Source organism: Cnephaeus nilssonii (assembly GCF_951640355.1).
Source record: "Cnephaeus nilssonii genome assembly, chromosome: 4".
In the NCBI taxonomy this organism is placed as follows: domain Eukaryota; kingdom Metazoa; phylum Chordata; class Mammalia; order Chiroptera; family Vespertilionidae; genus Cnephaeus; species Cnephaeus nilssonii.
The window spans coordinates 31,905,585-31,930,535 of record NC_137075.1 but is presented as its reverse complement, the minus strand read 5'-3'; the positions used below and the strand labels follow the sequence as shown (position 1 = coordinate 31,930,535).

At 46.0% G+C, this 24,951-nt stretch overlaps 1 pseudogene across 1 annotated transcript in view; it reads right to left on the bottom strand.

Annotated features, from left to right (window-relative positions):
• LOC307097642 overlaps positions 1 to 24,053 on the bottom strand; it is a 33,528-nt pseudogene extending 9,475 nt beyond the window's left edge. The window contains exons 1-4 of the transcript in view: positions 23,864 to 24,053; positions 22,686 to 22,833; positions 22,056 to 22,191; positions 21,654 to 21,871 (exon numbers count right to left, since the gene is read on the bottom strand). The product of the transcript in view is annotated as an uncharacterized misc_RNA (transcript). The remainder of the gene's footprint in view (positions 1 to 21,653; positions 21,872 to 22,055; positions 22,192 to 22,685; positions 22,834 to 23,863) is intronic.
• Positions 24,054 to 24,951: the final 898 nt, after the last annotated feature.

Below are 24,951 nucleotides of genomic sequence, written 5' to 3'. Positions count from 1 at the left end.
ATTTAAAATTTAGTCAAAAACAGAAACATCACTGACTAACACCTACACAGGAAAAATTTGCAAACTTAGGTAACACTAGAACCATCAATGAAATTGCATCAGCAATCCATAATTTTCCACATAGAGAACAGACCTTGATGGCTTTACTGTAATTTCTACTGAAATTCAAGAAAGGAAAACTTTTCAGCTACAACATTTTGCAGAAAAGAGAAAAAGAAGGAACACTATCTCATTTTATAAGGATAGTGTAACCTTGATACAAGCAACAGAATAAGAAAGGAAATTTACAGCCCAATCTCATCACAATTTATAATCACAAACAGCCTACAAGAGTATCAACTGTCAAAATTAGCCCATCAATATATAAAAAGTTAATACAATATGAGCAAGTTAGGTTTATACTAAGGATGTAGATATCATTTGACATTAGAAAGGTCAAGTACCATAATTTGCTACACAAATTGGAGAAAAATCTTATTATCTCAATAAGGGAAATATAAGAGAGAAAACTTATCTCAATAAACATTTGAGATGTTTATTCAACATTCACTGGGGGGATAAGGACACATATGTAATACTTTAATCAATAAAGAAAAAAAATTCAACATTCACACATGATAACGAACATAACCTTTTGGCAGATCAAAAGGAGAAGTAATTTCCTTAATATAATAAACATTTTCTATATAACCCTGGCAGGGTTGCACAGTTGGTTAGAGCGTCGACTCATACATCAAAGGGTGGTGGGTTCCATTCCTGGTCAGGACCCAAACCTAGTTTGGGGGTTCCATCTTCCCGACACATCACAGAGGCAACTGATACGTGTTTTTCTCTCTCTCTCCCCTCACCCCATTCATCTCTCTCTAAAACCATTAACATACTAATGGCCTGGTGCACGAAATTCATGCACAGAGGGGGCGTGTCCCTCAGCCTGGTCTACACCCTCTCCAATCTGGGACCCCTCGGTGGATGTCCGACTGCCTGTTTAGGCCCGATCCTTGGGATCGGGCCTAAACAGGCAGTCAGACATCCCTCTCACAATCCGGGACCGCTGGCTCCTAACCGCTTGCCTGCCTGCCTGATTGCCCCCTAACTGCTCCCTTGCCAGCCTGATTGACACCTAACTTCTCCTCTGCCAGCCTGATTGCCCCCAACTACCCTCCCCTGCTGGCCTGATCACCCCCAAGGCTTTTATTAGTATAGATATGACTCCTCACAGAAAATTTCACTAACCCTGCTTTACAATAAGGGCTTGAAGATGGAATCATTGGGGCCAGACACCAAGATTTCCTTTCTTTGAATAATGGGGGGAATAATTATCTTGTCTTTAAGTTGCCTGAATTTCAAATGAGATAATGACTTAGAAAAGTATAAAAGCAGCATATAAAGACAACTGTCTTTTTCATGTACTGAAAAGACAATACAGTGGTAAAATGAAAAACACTATTTTTATTTTCCCCCACCCTTCCTTTACAGCCTGTATTTAAACTTTGAAGTTTATAAAAATTTCACTCCTATTTTCATTTCTTTACATTCAATATTATTTTGTATTAAGTTCAGGTTTTATATTAGTTACAGAATAGTGGTTAGACAATCATATACTTTACAAAGTGTTCCCTGATATTTCCAGTACCCACCTGGCATCATACCATCATTACAACACTATTGACTATATTCCTTATTTAAGTGACAATGGGTTTACAGGTTCCTTCCAGTCTTTCTTCTGTTGTTCGCCTTTTCTTTCTCACTTCTTCCCTCATTTTCTTTATATAGTATCTCAATTGGCCATCAAAGCTCAGTGAAGGCACTGAGACATGCTTAATCTATTTTATAGACCAGGAAACTGAGGCCAATTCAAGTTGGGAGCCCTCAGAGCCATGCTCTCTGCCCTTCCTAAGGGGCAGCCATCGGGCAAACAGAACAAACCTTCCAGTCAGGCATCCGAGCCTCTTTCTCAAGCACCTCTTCATCTTGGACGCTCCACATTCTTTCCTCTCCCTGGTCCCCCACCCCCATTCTTTGCTGCCCCCCCTTCTCCGGAGCAGGTGGTAGGCGTGCACTTGCTTTTCGGCCAAGGTGGGAGCAGGAGTCACCATCTCTGTAGTGTGAAGGCCGCCTGGGCGAGGCTCGGTTAGCGGGTTAGCGCCTGGAGCTTCTCTGAATCATGTCAGTCAGTCAGTTACCCTGCAGTGCGGCACCCCTCCACTGAGGTGGCGCCACCCCTCAACCCCCGCCTCAGGGCTGCGGGTCCTTGCCCCTCTGCCTGGGTGTTCTTCCATGCCCCTTGATTCCCCGCCAAGCCCACCCGCATCTTGGGGCCACTGCAGAACCTCTCTCTCTCTGCAGGTGAGGCAGATCCCTGCCCGCCGGCCCCCTGCTCCGGCCCGAGCCCCATCCGTTGCACCCTGCCTTGCCAGGGTTTTGCCTGTGATCTATGGCATTGGTGACAGCACACTCCTAGCAAGCCTGGTACCCAGAGGGGCACAGGGTCAGTTCTTTGCCCAGAATGTTAGAGGTTGCAGTAGCATTTGCAGATGTCGCCCAGAGCCTGCTGGCGAAGGCAGCGCCTGTGTGGGGTGTACTCATAGAGGGATGGTGTGGCGCTGCTCTGCGCCCCTTGGAACACCCGCCTCCTCGCCAAAGCCTTGGTGTTTGTCCTGGAGCCGCCCCTCAGGTGGCCCCGCAGTCGGGCTTCGTGCCTCTGCTAGTTCTCCACCCTCACCTGGGTCATCCACATCCCATTCTTTGGATTTCCTCCCGCACCTCCTCTCTGTGTCACATCTTGAACAAGCACCCTGCGGCCCAGCCACATGGCCTCCTGGCGGCCTGGTAGAGTCCGTCTCCATGAAGCTGTGGATCTGGGGCCAGAGGCCCGGCCTGGGTCTCAGCAACCCCATGCCTGCAATGGTCCCAGGACCCTGTGGGTGGGGCTTGGCACCTCCGTCTTCGCCTCCCCAGGCAGCGATGGTCCTTGGAGGCTGCGGGCTTGGCGCCCATCCCCCAGCCGCTTGGTGCCTGCATATGCAAATTAACCTGCCACCTTTGTTGGGTTAATTTGCATACTCACTCCTGATTGGCTGGTGGACATGGCAGAGGTATGGTCAATTTGCATCTTTCTCCTTTATTAGTGTAGATTCTTAGGTGAGGATTAAAAAAAAAAGACTGCATTAGCTACAAAAATGATTTAACGAAGCCCTCATCTAGAAAGAAAACCAAGGTTTCCATTTTTTCCAGGAGTTATAAATCCCTTCTCTCCAGGTGCCTTACACACGAAGTGTGTGATACAGATAGTCTTCTCCCAGCTCTGCTCCTGGGGAGGCTTGTGTTTGGAAATGATCCAAAATGGGATCCTTTCAGGGACGTCTACACAGATGAAAGGGGGAGGTGATGAGGAGTAGATCCGAGGGGAACCCAGGGCTGGGCAGAGATGGAGAGGGTGTGCAGGTCTATGGGCACTTTTCTACCTTTAATCCCAGGTCCCTGGACAAGGTCCTCTAACTCTGATGTCTGCCCTGTGTTTGGGGCCCTAGGGTTCCCTTGTCCAGGGGAGATCATCAGGGCACAGAGGCCAAGCTGCAGTTTTGCTCTGATAGGCTCTCCTGCCAATTGCTGTTCTGTGGGGGGTCCAGGTGTGAGACAAGTTGTTGTGATGACCCCTCAGTGAGCTGGATGGTGAAAAAGCTTTGGTTTCTTCCCCATGTTTTAGACAACCAGAATCAGAAATTTATGAGGACAGCATGGGGGTAACTGTTTGGGCTCAAGGGATCTATTTATTTTTTAAGCAAAACTGAAAAGGAAGATGCTATTCTGGGATGTTACCTGTTGATAATTTCTTCTTGGTCCTCTCACTAGGAAGAGTTTGTGCTGTATCCTTACTGTGCAGAGCCAGGCTCTCCAGGTCACCCCTCCAACCCTTCCCACACTTTTTTTTTGGTTAATCCTCATCCAAGGATATTTTTCATTGATTTTCAGAGAGAGTGGAAGGGAAGGAGGGAGGGAGGAGAGAGAGAGAGAGAGAGAGAGAGAGAGAGAGAGAGAGAGAGAGAGAGAAGCAAGGAGAGAAACATTGATGTGAGAGAGATACATTGATTGGTTGCCTCCTGCACCCATGCTGACAAGAAATGGGGATCAAACCTGCAACTCAAATACTGTCCTTACCTGCTCTTGACTGGGAATTGAACCCATGACCCTTTGGTGCAGTGTGGACTCACTAACCACTCAGCACATAGGTCAGAACTACATGTCCCTTTTGAAAGTCCTGAAGGATATATTTAGTGATTTGAGAGAGAAAGAGGAATAAGGAGGGAAGAAGGGAAGGAAGAAGACACACACACACACACACACACACACAGAGAGAGAGAGAGAGAGAGAGAGAGAGAGAGAGAGAGAGAGAGAGAGAGATATGGATGTGAAAGAAAAACATCAATCGATTGCCTCCCTTACATGCTCCTACTGAGGACTGAACTAGCAACTTACATGTCCCCTGACCAGGAATCCAACCCACAAACATTTTGGTGTATCAGGCGACACTTCAACCAACTGAGCCACCTGCCGGGGCTCCAAATCCCTTTTTTATGATTAAACAAGTTGGGCTACTTCTCTCTCTCTCTCTCTCTCTCTCTCTCTCTCTCTCTCTCCCTCTCTCCCAGCTATTCTAGTTGCCCCTTCATTGGGAGGTAAGAAGACAGCAGCCAAACAGCTATGATTTCCCATAATCCCACAGCTAAAATTCAGCCAATCCCTAAACATTCCTATTTCTGAATGTCCATGAAATTCTGGATTTCCCAATTCCCAGAACCTATATACGTTTAGATCTTGCTGGGTTCAGAGACACTCTTCTTCACAAGTACTACTCTCTCCTACTTAGCAAGCAATACATTCAGATTTTTGTCTCAGACACCAAATGCTCTCTCCTTCCTGTGACACTCCTCACAATGGCTCTGGAGAAGTCCCATAGGCTGAGTGACCAAGCTTGCTGAGCCACTTACCTTGTTTCTTAGCAACTTGCTGTGAAGTAGTGGCCAGCTGGGGTAATATCACTATCTTAGGCACTGCATCTGACCTTGACCCTTTCTCTGTCCTCCCTGTCACTGCCTGGGCTTGCACCTCCTAAATAAATCATTGCCACTGCAATCCCTGCTTGAGGCTCTGTTTCTATAGGGGAAAGAACAGGTCAGAGCAGGCAAGTAGGATTTTGGATATTTTTCTTCTTGTATCTCAGGCTAGAAGTTATGCTCAGAGAGTCTTCTTAGAAATTACAAACAAGATAACCTTCCTGGATATCTGTCCATTGAAATATTTTCTTCTCATAGTATTCCCTCCTGGCCACCTTTAGATATTTCTCCCTCGGTTTAATTAGGGTTTATGATGCCTTTCCTTCTTTCTCTTTACAATGAGTTTCTGGGGGAATGACCAGAAATTTCACTTAAATACTTTCTGTTGGTAAAGCCGGCATGGCAGCCTTATAAAGAGCAATCTGAGATTCTCAGCCCCCCTGAGGGTAGGAGGCTTACCTGTGCTTCTGAAGGCAAAGCACCTCATGGGGAAAATGAGATGTGCACATGGCAAACACTTTAGTAACAAAGGAAGAGCTGGGCTCAGTTCTACAAAGTCCCCGGGAAAAACTGCTGGCCTCAGCAGAGGTGGTCTTTTCCTTCACTCTTCCACATACGCCATTCTTCCTGTTTTACAGTTGCGTGGTGATCTAACCAGACAGTGACACGGCCAAAGAAGAATTGAATGTGCGCTATTGTGTGCTCAATGACAGCCTTGGGGACAATGCACACACATACCTTCATTTAACACTGTCAGGGAATGATGGGGATGATAAGACATGGTGCAAAATAGAGAAAGTGTGACCTTTAGGGCAAGAATGAACATGGAGGTATAAGGAGAGACATATTGAGATATTATCCTCTCTAATAAAATGGTAATATGCAAATTAACCATCACTCCGCTACATAAGCCACGCCCACCAGCCAAGCCACACCCACCAGCCAATCAGGGCGAGTATGCAAATTAACCCCAATCCAAGATGGCTACAGCCACAGAGAGCAAGGTTTCCCAGGTAACAGAGTAAGCCAAGCTTTCCATAGCCGTTGCAGGCCTAAGCCTCCACTCAAGCTACAAAGTTTCAATTATAGAAGGTAAACAAATTCAAACAAATGGCGGCAGAATGGAGCTTGAGAGAGCAGGCCAGGGTTGCAAAGCTTCAGGGGAAGCAAAGGGGAAGCAAAGCTTCTCGCACACCCTGGCTGGGCTCACCCGCTTAAGGCTACAAAGTTTCAATTGTAGAAGGTGAATTAACTGCCACAGAAATGGCTGCCGGAGCCCCAGGCTTGGCTCCGCTCCAGGCTACAAAGTTTCAATTGTAGAAGGAAAATAAATTCCAGATACCAGGGCCTCCCCTTGGGTTGCCAGGGGGCGTGGCCAGCCTGCAAACCACCACAGGCCCCTCGCTCAGGCCGCCCCACACCCCAAGGGAACCCCCACCTGATCCGGGACACCCTTCAGGGCAAACCAGCTGGCCCCTAACCGTGCACCAGGCCTCTATCCTATCTAATAAAAGAATACTATACAGATTGATCATCACTGCAACACACAATATAGCTGCCCTCATGTGGTCAAAGATCCTGCCCCCATGTGGACACAAGATGGCCACCACAAGATGGCCAGCAGGAGAGGGCAGTTGTGAGGCACCCGGCCTGCAAGGGAGGGCAGTTGTGAGGGACCAGGCCTGCAAGGAAGGGCAGTTGAGAGGGACCAGGCTTGCAAGGGAGGGCAGTTGTAGGTAATCAACCCTGCAGGAGAGGGCAGTTAGGGGTGACCAGGCTGGCAGAGGAGGGAAGTTGGGGGCAAACAGGCTGGCAGGGGAGCAGTTAAGCATCAACTAGGCTGGCAGCAGAGTGGTTAGGGGGTGATCAGGCTGGCAGGCAGAAGCAGTTAGGGGCAATCAGGAAGTCAGGCAGGCAAGCAGTTGGGAGCCAGCAGTCCTGGATTGTGAGAGGGATGTCCGACTGCCCGTTTAGGCCCGATCCTGAATCGGGCCTAAATGGGCAGTCGGACATCCCTCCAGGAGTCCCAGATTGGAGAGGGTACAGGCTGGGCTGAGGGACAACCCCCCGCCATGCATGAATTTCATGCACTGGGCTTCTAGTAACTCATAAATTCCTTAGTAGATAGGAGACTGTTGAAGAATCAAGGATAGAAAAGAGAATGGCTGTTCAGTAGCTTTTTGGGATCCCCAGGGAATGGGGCTTGGAGGAATTTTTTAGCACTGATCAGTTGTCACCAAGTACATTTTTGTCAATCCAATGAAAAGCTTTATCTCCCTTTTTCTGTCTCTGTATTTCATTTCTGGCCTTTGATCTCATCCCCTTTGCCATTTAAAAATTACTTTTAAGTGCTGTTACGTGCAGCCCCCTTCCTGAATATCACTACCTTCCCCCCATTAAGTAACCTTTCTAGGAATATGATATTCTAAAAGTGGACAATAAATGAGTAGTTACATTGTTGCCTTTTAATATGAAGAATGAATTTCACCTTTAGGAATCTCATTAGACTCTCTCTAGGATTTGCATTTAGTTTTCTGTCATTGTATAAAACTAGTGGCCCAGTGCATGAAATTCGCACACGGGGGTGTCTTCAGCCCAGCCTGCATCCTCTCCAATCTGGAACCCCTTGGGATATGTCCAACTGCTGGTTTAGGCCCGATCCAACAGGGATCAGGCCTAAACCGGTAGTCGGACATTCCTCTTGCAATCCGGGACTGCTGGCTCCTAACAGCTCACCTGCCTGCTTGTCTGATCACCCCTAACCACTCTACCTGGCAGCCTGCTTGCCCCCAACTGTCCCCCACTGGTCTTCTCACCCCCAACTGCTCTTCTTGCTGACCTGATTGCCCACAAATGCCCCCCGCCAGCCTGATCACCCCCAACTGCCCCCCCCACTGGCCTGATAACCCCTACCTGCACCCTCCTGCTGACCTGCTCACCCCCTATTGCCCCCTGCCAGTCTGATCGCTCTCTACTGCCCCCCCCACCAGCCTATTCAGCCCCAACTGCTCCCCCTACCGACCTGCTCTCCCCCAATTGCCCCTCCTGCAGGTCTGCTCACCTTCTACTGCGCACCCCCCCTTCAGCCTGCTTGGCCCTAACTGACACCCCCTTGCTGGCCTGCTCACCCCCAACTGCCCCCCCCCTTGCTGGCCTGATTGCCCCTAACTGCCCCCCCCTCTGCTCACCCCCAACTTCTCCCACCACCAGCCTGATCACCCCCAACTGTCCTCCCCTCCTGGCCTGATTGCCCCTAACCGCCTCTGCCTTGTCCCTGCTACTATGGCTTTGTCTGGGTGGCGGCCACGGAGCCCACTGGGGCGACCAAGGAAGCCAAGCCTCCCACCCGCTCTGGCTGGCTCCATGGCTCCAGCCGGCACAGCCATCTTTGTCATGTCCATTTGCATATTCTCTCCTTTTTGGCTGTGGGCACCACCATCTTTATTGTGAAGTGACAGTTAATTTGCATATTACTCTTTTATTAGATAGGATGATAGTGAACCACATACCTGATGCTCCACACCAATATTATCATCTCACATCTCACCTCCAACTTAAACAGCAGTCAGACTGAGAGGAGGAGGGTACCCATGATGTACTCAGGGAAACCTGGGACAGGCAAACAATGGGAGTACTAGGGGTGGATCCAATGTGATAACCCTGTGCCATGGCTTCCTGATGGGAAGTAGACATTCCAACTTGACTTTGTCATAGTATAACCTTGACAGTCCTTTCATTGCCTTAAATTGAATAAAAATGAAATAGTCTGTCATAGAAAAAAGAAGCAAAATGCTTGGGGGATGAGTTAAGGCTGAGAACTCATTTTGATGAGTCAATAACCGCAGCCTTGCAATTAACTGCTCTCACCACAAACCAACTTTCCATGGTTCACTGTTTCTCAAGAGCAGTTGACTCCTTAGTCATTTTAGCCACGTAAGAACCTCATTGAGAGATGACTGTGCACCTGAGATCAAAGTCAGAAATGTTATTTTCTGCAAATTCTGAGACTCTTCATTGTTTGAACTGACATGAGGGAGCCAAATCATAGGAACACTAGAGAAAGAGTCCCCAAGGGAAGGATTTTTACATGATACAGATGTAAGAGACGGAGATGGAATGTCCATGCCTGGGCAATTGCTTCATTCAGAAAGGATGATTAAGTACTTTCTCTGTGTGTGACATTCTACCAAATAAATAGTAGCAATAACAGATTTAGTTTCTAATCTTGAGGCGTGAGACATACATTAGCCAAATAAACACATGTACATGATTATGAATGGTATCACGTTTTACTGTAGGAGAAAAATTATGAGAGGATGTGACCAGTTAACCTGACCTTTTATAGGGTTTGGGGAAGACTTTTCTGAGGAGGCAACACTTGCCAGTCTTGCAAACCTACAGGTGAAGATGGAAATGTTCCCTGATATGTTCCCAAGGTAATCACATACCTGGAGGTTCTGGAGTTCCTAAGCATTATGAGAAATAGTGAGAAATTTTGCCAATAATTAGTTTCTTCTACTTTTCAGAAAATATGTAGAATTCCAAGACAATAGGCAGAAATGAGTAATTTGGAGTTTTTAAAAATTTAAAGCTTCTATTTAACCAAAGGCCTCATAACAGTAATGCAAAAAACGTGGATTGGTAGATGCTATTTACAATAACCTGCTGAAAAACTGGCATCTGAAATATATAAAGAAGTCTTTGAAAATCTTAAGGAAAATAAATCAATTGTAAATGTACAAGGAATGTGGCAGATTTTCTCAGAAGAGCAATCTCAAATGGCTAATAAATATCTGAAAAGATAAAGGACCTCTCCAGTAGTTAGGGAAATGGTAATAAAAAGCACTATGATTTACCACTTCACACCAAGTAGACTGACCAAAATTATTAAGCTTTGCAATACTAAGTATTGTTGGGAGTATTAATTGGAACAATAACTTTCTGAAAAATTAGACAATATCAAAGACAACTGAAGGCACATATATTCTATAACCTGGCCATTCCACTTTAAGGATATACCCAAGCAACATTCCTGTACAAGTAAACATGGAAGCATGATAAAGAATGCTCACTAAAATTGTTTTTTATTATAAAAAATGGGAACAACCTAAATTTCCTGCGAATGGATAAACTGTATTACTTGCATACATTGGGATATTGTGTATCCATTAAAATGAATGAACTACCACTGTACTTACATGTATTAACATAGATAAATTTCAAAAATATATCATTGACTTGTTTCTTCTAGGAAGGGAAACAGGATGATTAGGAGTTAGAATCGAGAGGAGTATTTTTTTTTTAATGCTTTTGGAACCTAAATTTTGCATCAAGTAAACATATTAAAAAACACAATTTTTAAAATGTTGAATAATAAATGGTGAATAATAAAAATGTTGCAGAGGGCTGGTATAGAATTCTTTATAAGTTTTAATGCAGACCAGATAAAAAGCTTCCACATCACTACTGCTCCCCTCATCGTTTATACCACCAAACTCTCCTAGTTTAACTCAGATAGAATCCAGACTCCTCCCATGGCTTCTCAGCCTGGCCACTGCACTGCCTGGGAAACAAAGCTCTTGGTTTCATCCATTATTTGCTTCTGACAACAAAGACAACAGGGAAGAATAATACAGCAAGGAGCAGTGGGTATTAAGACCTATATAGCTGGGGGAGCTGTGGGCACTGAAGTCTCACTCTCCTTCCACCTCTGGGGATAAACCCGCATGTGCAGAGCAGCTCCTGCCCTGGGCAGCCTTCTTGGGGAGCCCAGCTCCTATCTCTGATCCTGTCAGCTGTTCTTCCTTCATCAAAATAGTTTTCTTCCTTCTGTCAGAAAATTATCACACTGTGTGAGTTAAGTTAGATCAAGGTGCTTTGCTGAGATCTGTTGTGTACATTGTCAGAATAAATACAAACCTGGCTGATGTCTACAATGTGAGCCGCTCAGATCTCTAAGTCCTGGTGACTCTGAGTGCAGCTCTCTGATGAGGGAGAGCTGACCCTTCCCTTGTTCCCCTTCAGCTGGATGCTAAGGACTAAGCTTTAATGCTCAGTTGACATTGTGTCAGATCACAAGCTCAACCTCTTCTCTTTATTAAGTCCTCATATTTTGCCTCCTACTAGCATAGATTTTCCCTTACTTTGGATGCAATTTTCAAACTTCTTAGAGAAGCTGATGGAGAAGAAAATTGTTCTTTTTTTTAAAAATTTATTTTATTGTTTAAAGTATTACACACAGTAGTACATATATCTCATTTTCCCCCGATTGACCTTCCCCCAGCCTTCCCTAACCCCTGTGACATGCCCTCATCCCACTCACCCCCCCTCCGCCCCCGCCAGTGTCTGTGTCCATTGGTTGTGCTTATATGCATGCATACAAGTCCTTCGGTTGATGTCTTTCCCCCTCTCCCCAACACTCCGCATCCTTCCTGCTGTAATTTGACAGTCTGTTCGATGCTTTACTGCCTCTGTATCTATCTTTTTGTTCATCTTACCTTATAATAGAGAAACATGCAAATTGACCGCACCTCCGCTATGCCCACGATTGGGCCAGCAGAAGGCTGGGGGCGGGACTCCGGGTGGCATATCCGCCGTTGAGAAGATCAAGATGGCGGTGCCCAGTGGCCGGGCCCATGCCGCCACTCCCGGGGGTGCCTGGGGCCATCGGTACCCCGGGGGGGCGTGGCCGGGCCCATGCCGCCACTCCCCAGGGTGCCTGGGGCGATCGGCACCCCGGGGGGCATGGCCGGGCCCATGCCACTGCTCCCAGGGGTGCCTGGGGCGATCGGCACCCCGGGGGGTGTGGCCGGGCCCATCGGCTCCCCGGGGGGGCCTAGCCGGGCCCATTCAGCCGCTCCCTGGGGTGCCTGGGGCGATCAGAACCCCGGGTGGGCGTGGCCGGCCCCTCCCGCCCCTCCCGGAGGCGATCGGCCACCAGGGGGGGCGTGGCCCGGCCCCTCCCGCCCCTCCCGGGGGTCCGGGGGTCGATCGGCCACCTGGGGGGGCGTGGCCCGGCCCCTCCCGCCGCTCCCGGGGGTCCCAGGGGCCGAGGCTTTCCGGGCCTAGGGCACTTGCGGGGAGCCTGCACCGATCGCAGGAAACCACTGGGGGTCGGCTCCTGTGATAGGTAGCAGGGACGCTGGGTGCGGCGAGCCCAAGGCCAGGAAAGCCTGGGGCGGAGGCTTTCCCGGCCTTGGGCACCAGTGGGCAGCCTGCATGGATCGCAGGAAACCACTGGGGGTCGGCTCCTGCGATCCTTAGCAAGGATGTTGGGTGCCGCTGAGCCCAAGGCCACCGCCCGGGGCCAAGCCCCAACCCTGAAAAAGGCAGAAGGCGGTGGCCACAGCCAAGGCCTGGGTCCCTGGTGCCGGCAGAAAACTGGTGCAGGCAGCCAGGTGAATGAAGGTCTATTGCACGAATCTTCGTGCAAACAGGCTACTAGTCAGGTTATAATGATCTTTATTGTCCATAAATGAGTGAGATCATGTGGTATTTTTCTTTCATTGCCTGGCTTATTTCACTTAGCATAATGCTCTCCAGTTCCATCCATGCTGCTGCAACTGGTAGGAATTCCTTCTTTTTTATAGCAGCGTAGTACTCCATTGTGTAGATGTACCATAGTTTTCTAATCCACTCACCTGCTGATGGACATTTAGGATGTTTCCAAATCTTAGTTATGGTGAATTGTGCAGCTGTGAACATAGGGGTGCATATATCCTTTCTGATTGGTGTTTCTAGTTTCTTGGGATATATTCCTAGAAGTGGGATTATTGGGTCAAATGGGAGTCCTATTTTTAGTTTTTTGAGGAAACAACATACTGTTCTCCACAGTGGCTGCACCAGTCTGCATTCCCACCAGCAGGAGGGTTCCTTTTTCTCCGCATCCTCGCCAGCACTTGTCATTTGTTGATGATAGGCATTCTGACAGGTGTGAGATGGTACTGCATTGTCGTTTTGATTTGCATATTTCGTATAATTAGTGACTTTGAGCATGTTTTCATATGTCTCTTGGCCTTCCTTCTGTCTTCTTTTGAAAAAGTTCTATTTAGGTCTGTTGCCCAATTTTTATTGGATCATTTATCTTCCTTTTATTAAGTTGTATGAGTTCCCTGTAAATGTTGGAGAGTAAATCTTTATCAGTGATAACATTTGAAAATATGTTCTCCCATACAGTGGGCTTTCTTGTTGTTTTGTTGATGGTTTCTTTTGCTGTGCAAAAGCTTTTGATTTTGATGTAGTCCCATTTGTTTATTTTCCCTTTAGTTTCCACTGCCCTAGGAGCAGTATTGGTGAAGAAATTGCTTCGGCATATGTCTGAGATTTCGCCTCCTGTGGATTCCTCTAGTATTTTTATGGTTTCCTGTCTTATGTTTAAGCCCTTTATCCATTTTTGAGTTTATTTTTGTGTATGGTGTAAGTTGGTGGTCTAGTTTCAATTTTTTGCATGTGTCTGTCCAATTTTCCCAAGACCATTTATTGAAGAGACTGTCTTGACTCCATTGTATGTTCATGCCTCCTTTGTCAAATATTAATTGAGCATAGTGGTTTGGGTCGATATCTGGGTTCTCTATTCTATTCCATTAGTCTATATGTCTATTCTTATGCCAGTACCAGGTTGTTTTGAGAACAGTGGCTTTGTAATACAGCTTGAAATCTGGTATTGAGATTCCACCTACTTTGTTCTTCTTTCTCAGGATTGCTGTGGCTATTCAGGGTCTTTTAAAAAATTTATTCCAGATGAATTTTTGGAGAATTCTTTCTAGATCTGTGAAATATGCTGTTGGTATTTTAATGGGGAGTGCATTGAATCTATAGATTGCTTTGGGTAGTATGGACATTTTAATGATGTTGATTCTACCAATCCATGAACATGGTATGTTCTTCCATTTGTTTACATCTTCCTCTATCTCTTTTTTCAGTGTCCTATAGTTTTCCACGTATAGGTCTTTTACTTCCTTAGTTAAGTTTATTCCTAGGTATCTTAATTTTTTTTGGTGCAATAGTAAATGGGATTGCTTTTTCAGTCTCTCTTTCTGTAAGTTCACTATTGGTGTATAGAAATGCCATAGATTTCTTGGCATTAATTTTGTATACTGCTACATTGCTGAATTCATTTATTAAGTCTAATATTTTTTTGATGGAGTCTTTAGGGTTTTTTATGTACTATAATCATGTCATCTGCAAATAAGGACAGTTTTACTTCTTCTTTTCCAATTTGGATGCCTTTTTTCCCTTTTTCTTGTCTAATAGCAATGGCTAATGCTTCCAGCACTATGTCGAACAGGAGTGGTGAGAGTGGGCATCCCCGTCTTGTTCCTGTTTTTTTGGGAAATGGTTTTAGTTTTTGCCCATTGAGTATGATGTTGGCTGTGGGTTTGTCACATATGGCTTTTATTATGTTGAGGTATGATCCTTCTGTTCCCACCTTGCTGAGAGTTTTTATCAAAAATGGGTGTTGGATTTTGTCAAATGCTTTTTCTGCATCAATTTATATGACTATGTGGTTTTTATCTCTCAATTGGTTTATGTGATGTATCATGTTTATTGATTTGCAGATATTGTACCATCCTTACATCCCTGGGATAAATCTTACTTGGTCATGGTGTATGATCTTTCTGATGTACTGTTGGATCTGATTTGTTAGAATTTTGTTGAGGATTTTGGCATCTATGTTCATGAGGGATATTGGCCTGTAATTCTCTTTCATTGTGTTGTCTTTATCTGGTTTTGGTATTAGTGTGATGCTGGCTTCATAGAAGGAGCTTGGAAGTGTTCCTTCCTCTTGATTTTTTTGAAATAGTCTAAAGAGGATAGGTTTTAGTTCTTCCTTGAATGTTTGGGAAAACTCCCCTGTGAAGGTGTCTGGCCCCAGGCTTTTGTTTGCTGGAGGCTTTTTGATGACTGCTTCAATTTCTTTCATAGTTATTAGCCTATTGAGATTTTTAGATTCTTCCAGATTGAGTTTTGGAAGGTTGTATTTTTCTAGGAATATGTCCATTTCCTCCATGTGTCCAGTTTGTTGGAATAGAGTTGTTCATAGTATTTTTCAACAATCCTTTGTATTTTGGTGGAGTTTGTTGTTATTTCTCCTGTTTCATTTCTGATTTTGTTTATTTGGGTCCTCTCTCTTTGCTTCTTGGTGAGTCTGGCTAGAGGTTCATCAATCTTGTTTATCCTTTCAAAGAACCAGCTCTTAGTTTTGTTAATATTTTGTATTGTTTGTGTTTTTTTTTTTTTTGTCTCTATGGCATTTATCTCTGCTCTGATCTTTATTACTTCCTTCCTTCTGCTTACATCGGGCTTTTCTTGTTGCTCTCTTTCTAACTCTTTGAGTTGTAGGGTTAGGTAATTTATTACCATTGTTTCTTGTTTTTTTTTGCAGTAGGCTTGTATAGCTATGAACTTCCCTCTCAAGACTGCTTTTACTGTGTCCCATAGATTTTGGATTGTTTTGTTTTCATTGTTGTTTGTTGCCATGATGTTTTTTTTATTTCTTCCTTTCTCTCTCTGGTAACTTAGTCATTGTTTAATAGCATTCTATTTAATCTCCATGTGTTTGATTTTTTTGGATTGTTTTTCATTGTAGTTGATTTCCAGTTTTATGCCATTGTGATCTGAGAAGATGCGTGATATTTCTATCTTCTTGAATTTGAAGAGACCCAATATATGGTCTATCTTAGAAAATGACCCATGTGCACTTGAGACGAATGTATATTCTGTGGCTTTGGGGTGAAATGTTCTGAAGATGTCAATTAATTCCATCTGGTCTAGTGAGTCATTTAGGATTGATTTTTCTTTGCTGATTTTTTGTTTAGAGCATTTTTCCATTGGTGATAGTGGGGTATTAAAGTCCCCTGCTATGATTGTATTACTGGCAATCTTTCCCTTGATATCCTCCAGAAGTTTTTTTATGTTTTTGGGTGTTCCTGTATTGAGTGTATATATATTTACCAGAGTTATTTCTTCTTGTTGGATTGCTGCCTTTAGTATTATGAAGTGGCCTTCTTTATCTCTTGTTATGTCCTTCACTTTGAGATCTAATTTGTCAGATATAAGTATTGCTACCCCAGCTTTTTTCATTTCCATTTGCCTGAAAAACCTTTTTCCATCCCTTCACCCTCAGACGGTGTGTGTCTCTTTTTCTGAGGTGGGTTTCTTGTAGACAGCAAATATATGGGTCATTTTTTTTTTTTTATCTACTCAGTTACCCTATGTCTTTTGAATGGGACATTTAATCCATTTACATTTAAAGTTATTATTGATATGTACTTGTTTGTTGCAATTTTTATTCTTTACCCTTGTGTTCGTTCTTCACTTCCTATTTCTTCTTCTTTTTTTTTTTTTTACAGCAGACCCTTTAGCATTTATTGCATTGCTGGTTTTGGGTAATAAACTCCCTTAGTCCTTTTTTTTTTCTGTGATGCTCCTGATTTCACCTTCAATTTTGATTGATAGCCTTGCTGGGTACAGTGTTCATGGATTCAGACCCTTCCTTTGCATGACTTTGTATATTTCATTCCATTCCCGTCTGGCCTGATGAGTTTCTATTGAGAAATCAGTCGCTAGTCTGATGGGTTTCCTTTGTAGGTAACCTTCTGTCTCTCTCTGGCCGCTTTTAAGATTCTTACTTTGTCATTGGTGTTTGACAATTTAATTATAATGTGCCTTGGCATCGGTCTTTTGAGGTTCATTTTGTTTGGGACTCTGTGAGCTTTTTGGATTTGTGTGAGTTTTTTCTTCCCTATATCAGGGAAGTTTTCTGTCATTATTTCTTCAAACAGGTTTTCTATTCCTTGCACAGTTTCCTCTCATTCTGGCACCCCTATTATGCAGATGTTGTTTTGTTTCATGTTGTCCCAAAGTTCCCTTAGGCTCTCCTTCTGCTTTTTAATTATTTTTTCTAGAAGCTGCTCTGCTTGGGTAGTTTTTCCTACCTTGTCTTCTAGCTCACTGATGTAGTCCTCTGCTTCTTCTAGTTTACTGTTGATGCTTTCTATTGAGGTTTTTTTTAAAAGTAGGTATGTAATTTTTCATTTCTTCTTGGTTCTTCTTCATTTCCTCTTGGTTCATATACATATTGTTGAATTTGTTTCCCATTCTTTTCATCCACCTTATGACCATTTCTCTGAATTCTTTCTCTGACAGGTTACTTGCCTCCTTTTTGTTTACTTCTTTTTCTGATGATGCCTGCTTTTCTTTCATATGTGGGCTGTTTCTTTTTCTCCCAATGATCTCTCCTCGCCGATGTCTGGTTATGTAGTTCTCTCTCTCCTGCATTGATATAAAGGCACAACATACAACACAACAAGGCATAACGCACAAGACACTGAACACAAATGTATTCATGATACTAATAACCCCAAATAAAGGTGACCACCAGAGAAAAGAGAATTAGGGGATAAGAAAGAAAGAATAAGAAAAGAAGGGAAAAAAAATAGTGCAAAAAGGAAATTGGGAAAAGGATAAAAATGTAAGGGAGAAAAAAAGAAGAGGGGAAAGAACTATTTATAAGGGAGAAAACTCCAATAAAACAGCCACTTATCCCAACAAATGCCAGAAACAAATACCTAGAAATTAATGCAAACTACAAACAACAACTAATATCAAGCGAGGTGAGGGAAAACAGAAGCAAGAAACAAACAAAAACAAAACAAAAACAAAAAGAAAAAGCGAAACAATCTACAAACAAGCATAAAAAATCAATATAATGAACAATAAAGCAAACAACAAAAGGACAGAGAGAAAAAAAATTTGGATAGTGAAGAAAGAGAAGAGAGAGGTGTATATGGACTTAGCGCAGGGGGGTTGGAAATTAGATATATAAGTAGGGTAAAATTTTAACAGGGGGTAAAAAGGAGGAATAGGGAAAATCTAAAGCAGGACAACAAAAGGGGAAAAGTGAGGAAGAGAGTGTTGGCATAAAGGTAAAGTTGAGATAGAGTAAAATGATGCTTAAGGAAAGATGAAAATAGAATGTAGAACACTAATCCCAAAATAAAATAAAGAGAAAATAAAATGACACTCTTTAAAAAAAGGTAAAATAGTAGTAGTAGTAGTAATACTGATTAAAAAATAGAAATGTAATAGTTAAAAAGGTAAAATCAGGTGAGGAGAAAAGAAAAAAATAGTTTTTTAAGAAAAGGTGAAATAAAAATAAATATAAACATGTTCAGTAGTGAAGGTCATTCACTTCCTCTACTGTTCTTTTTGGCTCGCCAGTTTCCTAGTCAGGACAATATTGAAGGTCCCTGCGTTCCACTGCTCCTCAGTATTGTAGGCCACAATCCTGATTTTCAAGCAGTCAGTACTTTGTTTCTTGTACTCCTTTACTTGTGTTTACACAAGAGCCAATTTGTGCTTCAACCCCTGGGTGGCAGTGTTTCTGGACTGACCTCTGGGTCTATAGGTCCTCTTTAGCTAGTGTTTAGATTTTGTGTTCCCTGTGGCGCTTAATACCGGTTTAGGGGAATGGGCTGCCCTAGAGTTGGTTCTCTGATCTTCATTCCCCTCTCTGATCCCCAGGTTCCATGAAAACAACTATCCCCTGCAGTCTCTTAGAGTGTCCCCAATAGGGTTATCCTAAGCATTGGGCCAAGTAATCAAAAACAAGGATTTAAAGAGGAAAAAAAAGAAAAAAAGGAACAAGAGCCAGAGTAAGTGTGTGAACTCGATGTTGTGGCGCAAGTCTTTGCAGTCTTTTTACCCCTTGGGTCTAAGCAGCTGGCAGACTGTTAAAATTTTTAGGCTGGTCTTTTGCCCCCAGTTCAGCTATGGGTTGCTTTTTAGAGTTCCCTTCTGTTAGCAGCCTTGCAGATCCCCTTCCACATTCGCAGATCACGCCAGCCCCAACAGCAGTGGACTTTTCTGGGTGGAGACTTCCCCGGATCCTGCAGCTCCAGCCTGCGTATTTCCTTCTCCTGTCCTGACCACAGACCTCTCCTTATCCCAGGCAAAATCTGTCCTTTTTGTGAGGGGGTGTAGAGCTCCTCTGAATCCGCATGCTCACAACACTTGGGACCAGTGTTCCCGGGTTCGCAGCTATTCGGTGGGTGCAGTTGTTGTATATTCCCAGGCATTTCAGGCTTCCCACAACATCCACTTTCCCCTTCAAGATGGCGTGTCTTCGCGTCAGAGCCGGTTACTCCAGGAGGGATCCCAGCAGCAGTGGAGGCTGCCTGGTCAGGGGAACCCTGTCCAGTGAACCGCACAGTCCCCTGGAGTATAGCTGTCCCTCAACTCACAAACAAACACTCCCCTGGGTCCACACACTGTCCCTTCGTTCTCTCACTCACACACCATCTTGCAGTCTGCCTCCCCGTCGGCAGCCATCTTCCTTCCCCAGAAAATTGTTCTTTTCTTAACTCACTGAAAGCCTGTTGGATGTCTTGACCTTCTGCTGATATCTGGTGATTCCTAAGGCCTGGGGCCACACTATCCTGACCTCCCAGGTCAGACAGGTGAGCATTGTTCTTAGGTTCCCCTTGGCCTACTCATAGTTCTTCCTGCTCAGGATCTTGTTTTTCCTTCTATCAAGGTCTATGTTTCTTCTAATTGGGCTGATGTTTATGTTATCTGAGATTCTGATTGATTTTGAACCCAATACAGATAAGGACAAATGTCTGAGGAGGGAGATATCCCAAACTCAACTCTTCTGGTGACCTTCTAACTCTAAAGGCAGGTAGATCCCATGTGTCCTCTCTCCCCGCAGCCTGAGCCTTGAGGCCAGCAGTGAGCAACAGGCTGCAGGGGACTAAGGCTCCTGAGTGACCAGCAGTCAGTGGATTCTGAGCACATGGTGGGGACACTGGGCTGCATGTGAGGGTGGAGCTGGCTCTGCCCAGTGGGAGATGGGGCCAGGTGTTCTGCAGACACCCTGCCGCCCTGTCCTCCAGGGCCCTGCATGGGGCCAGCACAGGCCTGGTCCCCCAGTCACCCTGTGCCAGGGCATAAGCTGGGTGGCAACTCAGTGATGAGGCCCTCCTGGAACCTGGGCACTCTGGGTGTCCTAGGTGGGAGGGATATGGGGGAGCAAGGAGCTCAGATCAATGTGGTCTGTGGGGCGCAGGTGTTGGTGGACTCTGAGGATGCTCAGTGGTCAGCAGGGATGAGAAGAAGGGGCAGCCAGGAGACTGGAGGCCAAGCTAGGCCCTGAGCTCAGAGGAGGGCAGAAAAGGGAGGGAGAGAATTTCAGCCCAGGAGGGAATGAGGAGCTTCTCAGGACTTCCCTCACTCCTCCAACCCCCATCTCTCCTCACCAGCCCCCAGGACCCCAAAACCTGCCACTCCCTGGTTGTGGGAGGACAATGTCCTGCTCAGGAAGGCCCTCCTCTCCCCAGTGTTGTGGGGCCTCCTGAGCTGCAGCCCAGGCTGTGCGTGCTTGGTGCCCAGTACCCAATGTGCTAGTCCTTTCCTCTCAGCATGTAACAGAGGAAGAACTAAGACCTTTACACTGAGCCCTGGAACAGAGAGATTCATGTTTTCTCCTAATGGTGCTCCTCTCTCCTTGGCAGAAGGGTGGGCCCTGCAGGTGCAGGTGTGGCTAAGAAGGAGATGGTAACAGCTTTACATGGGATTTGGTGGTGGTGGTGGTGGGGTGGGTGACAGGGAAGCGGAGGAAGTAGAACAGAAAAGAATTGTGCTATTGGCCTTCTGAGCACAGAGCTGGTGCCTGTGAATGAGGGTCAAAGAATAAACAACAAACTCGCTCTTCTCATCAGCTAAGAGACATTTATTCAGTTGCTGGCACCACCTCCCTCCCCGCAGTGTATTCTGGATTAGCTCCAGAGAAGATAGTCTGGGTTCTACAGTTGGAGTTTTTTCATGGTTTTCTTTATCCAGAAAAGGAAACTGGCGACTTTGGTGTAGACCTTTGGAGGTTCCCAACAACAACCATTTCCATAGGAGACAATGCCCTGGATCTCATTTTTACACAGGAAAGGTCCCCCGGAGTCCCCCTGTGGACAGAGAGAGGGAAGAACTGAGTCACTTCTCCTGGCCCTGCCCTCGACCCCTCACCCCCAAGCCCCTCTCAGAGAAGGCTGCCTTGCATGGTTTCCACCTTGGATATAAGCGGACAGGCAGGTCACTGTGGTCCCCTCAGCCTGGACATTGTCACTGATTCACTTCACCTCAGGTGGCGGCTCCCTCTGCTCCCCCAGATCTCTGATTTTCTGGGTATGAAGGTGCTGCGGGGCTGTGACTGCAATCAACTGTGTAAGGACCCGAGAGCAGGCAGGTGGGGCTGACACTTAGCATGGAGAAGGAGCCACCAGGTATAACTACTGCACACCCAGAGAATAGTTATCTAACTGATGTGTCCCAGTGTGGGCCAGTATTGCAAATTCACCGTCTGGAGAAGCACCATGTTTAGAGTGACCATAGGCCCTTGTAGCCTCTCAGAGGGCCTATTCCTCCCAGCTCTGGCAGCTCCTCACTTTTCCTCTTGGGGAGAAAGATCATAGCCTAGAGGGTGAAGGATTCCCCTCCTTTCTCACATCCCAGTGTATATCCAAACATCCCTCTTCCCATAGCCAAGCTAGGCAGATGTTCAGTATCACCTTAAAGGAAGCCTTAGGTTCTCTTGGGTTCCCCACACACAGTTGAATGGTCCTGTTGTAATCCTTAAAGCGCCTTTCACACTCCGAATCCTTCTGCAGGGTCAGCTCTACCTCCTGCAGAGTGTCTGATGAAGAGCAATTCATTGAGAACCGTCCCCAGCCGGCCACAGTGCAGTTATCTCCTGGACTTGGCAGGTCATTGCCCCTGGGCAGTCGGAGGGGCTTCACAGCATCAGTTTGCTTGATGTTTCTCTCCAGCTGATGGGGAAGAGACAAGGGAGCCCAGGTCAGCCAGTGCATCTAGGCCTGGAGACCATGATGGGACACCTGAGTTACTGGGACTAGTCAGGTGACCAGAGTGGGAGGAATGGAAAGGACAGGTCAGAGTCAGAAGAGAAACAATAAGATCTCAGAACTGCAAGAGCAGCAGGAGGTTTCCTACCTGCAGTAACATGATGTCATTGGTGAGTTTATTCTCATTATAGTCTGGGTGTGGGATGGCTCTTTTCACTGGGATGATCTGCCGGGTTTTCTCCTGCTTTTTGATATTGTGGGCCCCCAGGATGACATTGATTGACCTTCACAGAGAAAAGAGGGGGTGAGTTTGGGGGGGGAGGTAGAGTCACAGGAGATACATGCCAGGGATTATGAATGGCAGGTGACAGCTGGTGCAGGGCATAGGAGCCAGGGACTCGGTGATTCTGCTTCACACTGAGGTCAGAGATAGGGAGCTCTCTATTGCCCTCAGGAAATGTCATGAAATTACTTGCATTTGCATTTTGACCCTAATGCATGTGTTCATTGTCCACAGCAGCTTTTTTTGGCCAGTGTGGTTGTTCTCTTCTCAATTGTGTTCCTTGCTTTCACCTCTGACTCTCTGAGCCCAAATCTTAGCTGTCCTATTTCTCAGGCTCTCCTTGCTCTGTCATGATCTCAGAGGGCTCCTCTGATGATGTCTCATGGACTTGAGTTTCCAGGAGCCTCAGGATCTGCCCTGAGCTGTAGCTCCTGGGATGAAGGTCAGGGTCCCTGTAGGGGTCTCAGGAGGTGTAGCCTGGCTGCAGCCTCTCACCTTCCATTGCAGTGAGCAGCTGTCAGAACAATGTTGTCTCCCACAAGGACACCGCCACACATGGATTCCCCCTTCTCCCTTTTAACGTGAAGGTAGGCCATGTAGGGTCGGGAGTGGGGCTTGGCTTCATGTCCCCCGATGATCTCACCTGTAGAAAAAATCCTGTTGTACTTTTGTGCCCCCCCCTACCCCTCACCACCCCACGAGTGTACCAGGCTGGCATTGGATTGATGACTCATGTGGCTGGGCACTTGGTAGCCTAGGGTGGTGTAGAGCTGGGAGTAGGTAGTGACAGGCCTCAACTTTCTCTTCTGGAAAAGGGAACAGCAACAGGCTGGGTCTGTGAATTTGCCTGCCACATTGTTGCAGGTAAGAATAGGAGTCTTAGTAACAGGGAAGGCCTGGAGGCTCCTGATAATTCCTTTCCTGACTTTGCTTGGTGTTGGGTGAGCTTCTGAGGCCCCTGTGGTGCTGTGATGTCCAGGGCAGTGTGCGTTACAGTGTCCAGGACTTAAGTTTAGGGATCTAGATGCTGACACGTGGGGAGGTGCCATGTAAGTGTTTGTTGGCTGCTTGGAGGGATGGCTCCCAATGGGCCTCTGGAGGAGGGTGGGTAAGGCCAGTGCTGTGGGATTCTGGAAAACAGAGAAGTTTGGGGTTTCCAATCTCAGTGGCTCATCCTTTAAGGAGTGGACCTGCTAAGGCCTGGGAATAAAAGCCGAGCTGGAGAAAGGGACTGAGATGGAGCAGAGGAAGCAGCAGTCTTCTGGGGACGGTGACTCCACCAACTGTGGGGTCTGCTGAGCTCTAGGCTTCTCTCCTACGCAGACCCTGAGGACAGCACCTGTCTCATCAGAGACATGGAAGCCAGGACTGCTCTGCCCTCTGCAGTTTCCCAGCCTCTGCCATACACTTCTAGGAAGTTCCACTCTCCACATGGCATAGGTAGGGTCTGGGGAGGGCATTGTGCCCACTGGCTTTTCTTGAGAATAGGCTTCTTCCCTGTCTTTTCTGCCTGTGGCTCATCCAGCATCATGTGTGTGGGTCTGAGATGGGATGGGAGCTGGGGTTCAGAGCATTCCTGGTGGAGAGCTGGATCAGGGATGTGCAGAAGGGCCAGCAGGTCTGTGCCCACTGTGGGATGAGTTGGGCCTGTGAGGGTGGGGATGGTCACTCACCTGCCTCCTCCCCGGGGAGTAGGAAAAAGGCCAGTAGGAGCACGAGCAGGGGTGGCTGCATCTTCCCAGGAAGGCTGCTCAGGTCGGAGCTGCTGGTGTTTCTCTGTGCTCTCCGTTAGCGCCCAGAAGAGGAAGGAGGTATGGGTGGGCTCTGTGACCTGAGTCCCTCTCTGGTTTTATAGTGCTTCATCCCAGAATGCTTTTTATGAAGCATCTCTGCCCCCACATCTCCTTCCTGATGATGGTCTCTGTCTGGGTGGTTGTGTAAGAAATATGCAGTGACCATATCAGTACCCACAGCTGATAACTCAGAGCAGATATTACAGCAGACTCCAGCCCTGAGCAGGAACCCAAGGGTACAAGTTGGGGCCTGTGGCATGTGGTACTGGAGCCCAGAAATCTGAGTCCCCAGTGAGGGAACCCCCATTGCCTCATCTTCATGCAACTAAGTCCATCAGGGTAATTTCTTTTGCTTGTGTCTGTTTAGGTCCTTCTCTGTTCAATGGCCAAACCTAGTAGAGATGTGTCTCTTTCCTCTATAGCAGCAATTTTCAACTTTTTAATCTCATAGCACATGAACTAATTACTAAAATCCTGTGGCACACTAAATATATATTTTTTACAGATTTCACAATAAATAGTTATACTTTTGATTGATTTATTAAAAGTAATTAAGTACCCTTTTTGCTGCAAAGTGACTTAAAAAAATATCAGGTGCCTATCCTTGTGTATAAGAATTTCTGGTACCAAACATTAACTAATCACACACAACCATATTATGCAATGTGACCAACAGAATGCAACTCTATTATATGACCCATATGTTTATAGGGCAAGACCTTGCATTCATACCAGATAACTTTTGTGTTGGTTGTTGTCATTTTTTAAAATATCTATTTTTTATTGATTTCCGAGAGGAAGGAAAAGGGAGAGAGAAATGAAACATCAACGAAGAGAGAGAATCATTGATCAGTTGCCTCTTGCAGGCCCCACACTAGGGATTGAGTTTGCAACCTGGGCATGTGCCCTGACCAGTAATTGAGCCATGACCTTCTGGTTCATAGGTCGGCACTCACCACTGAGTCACG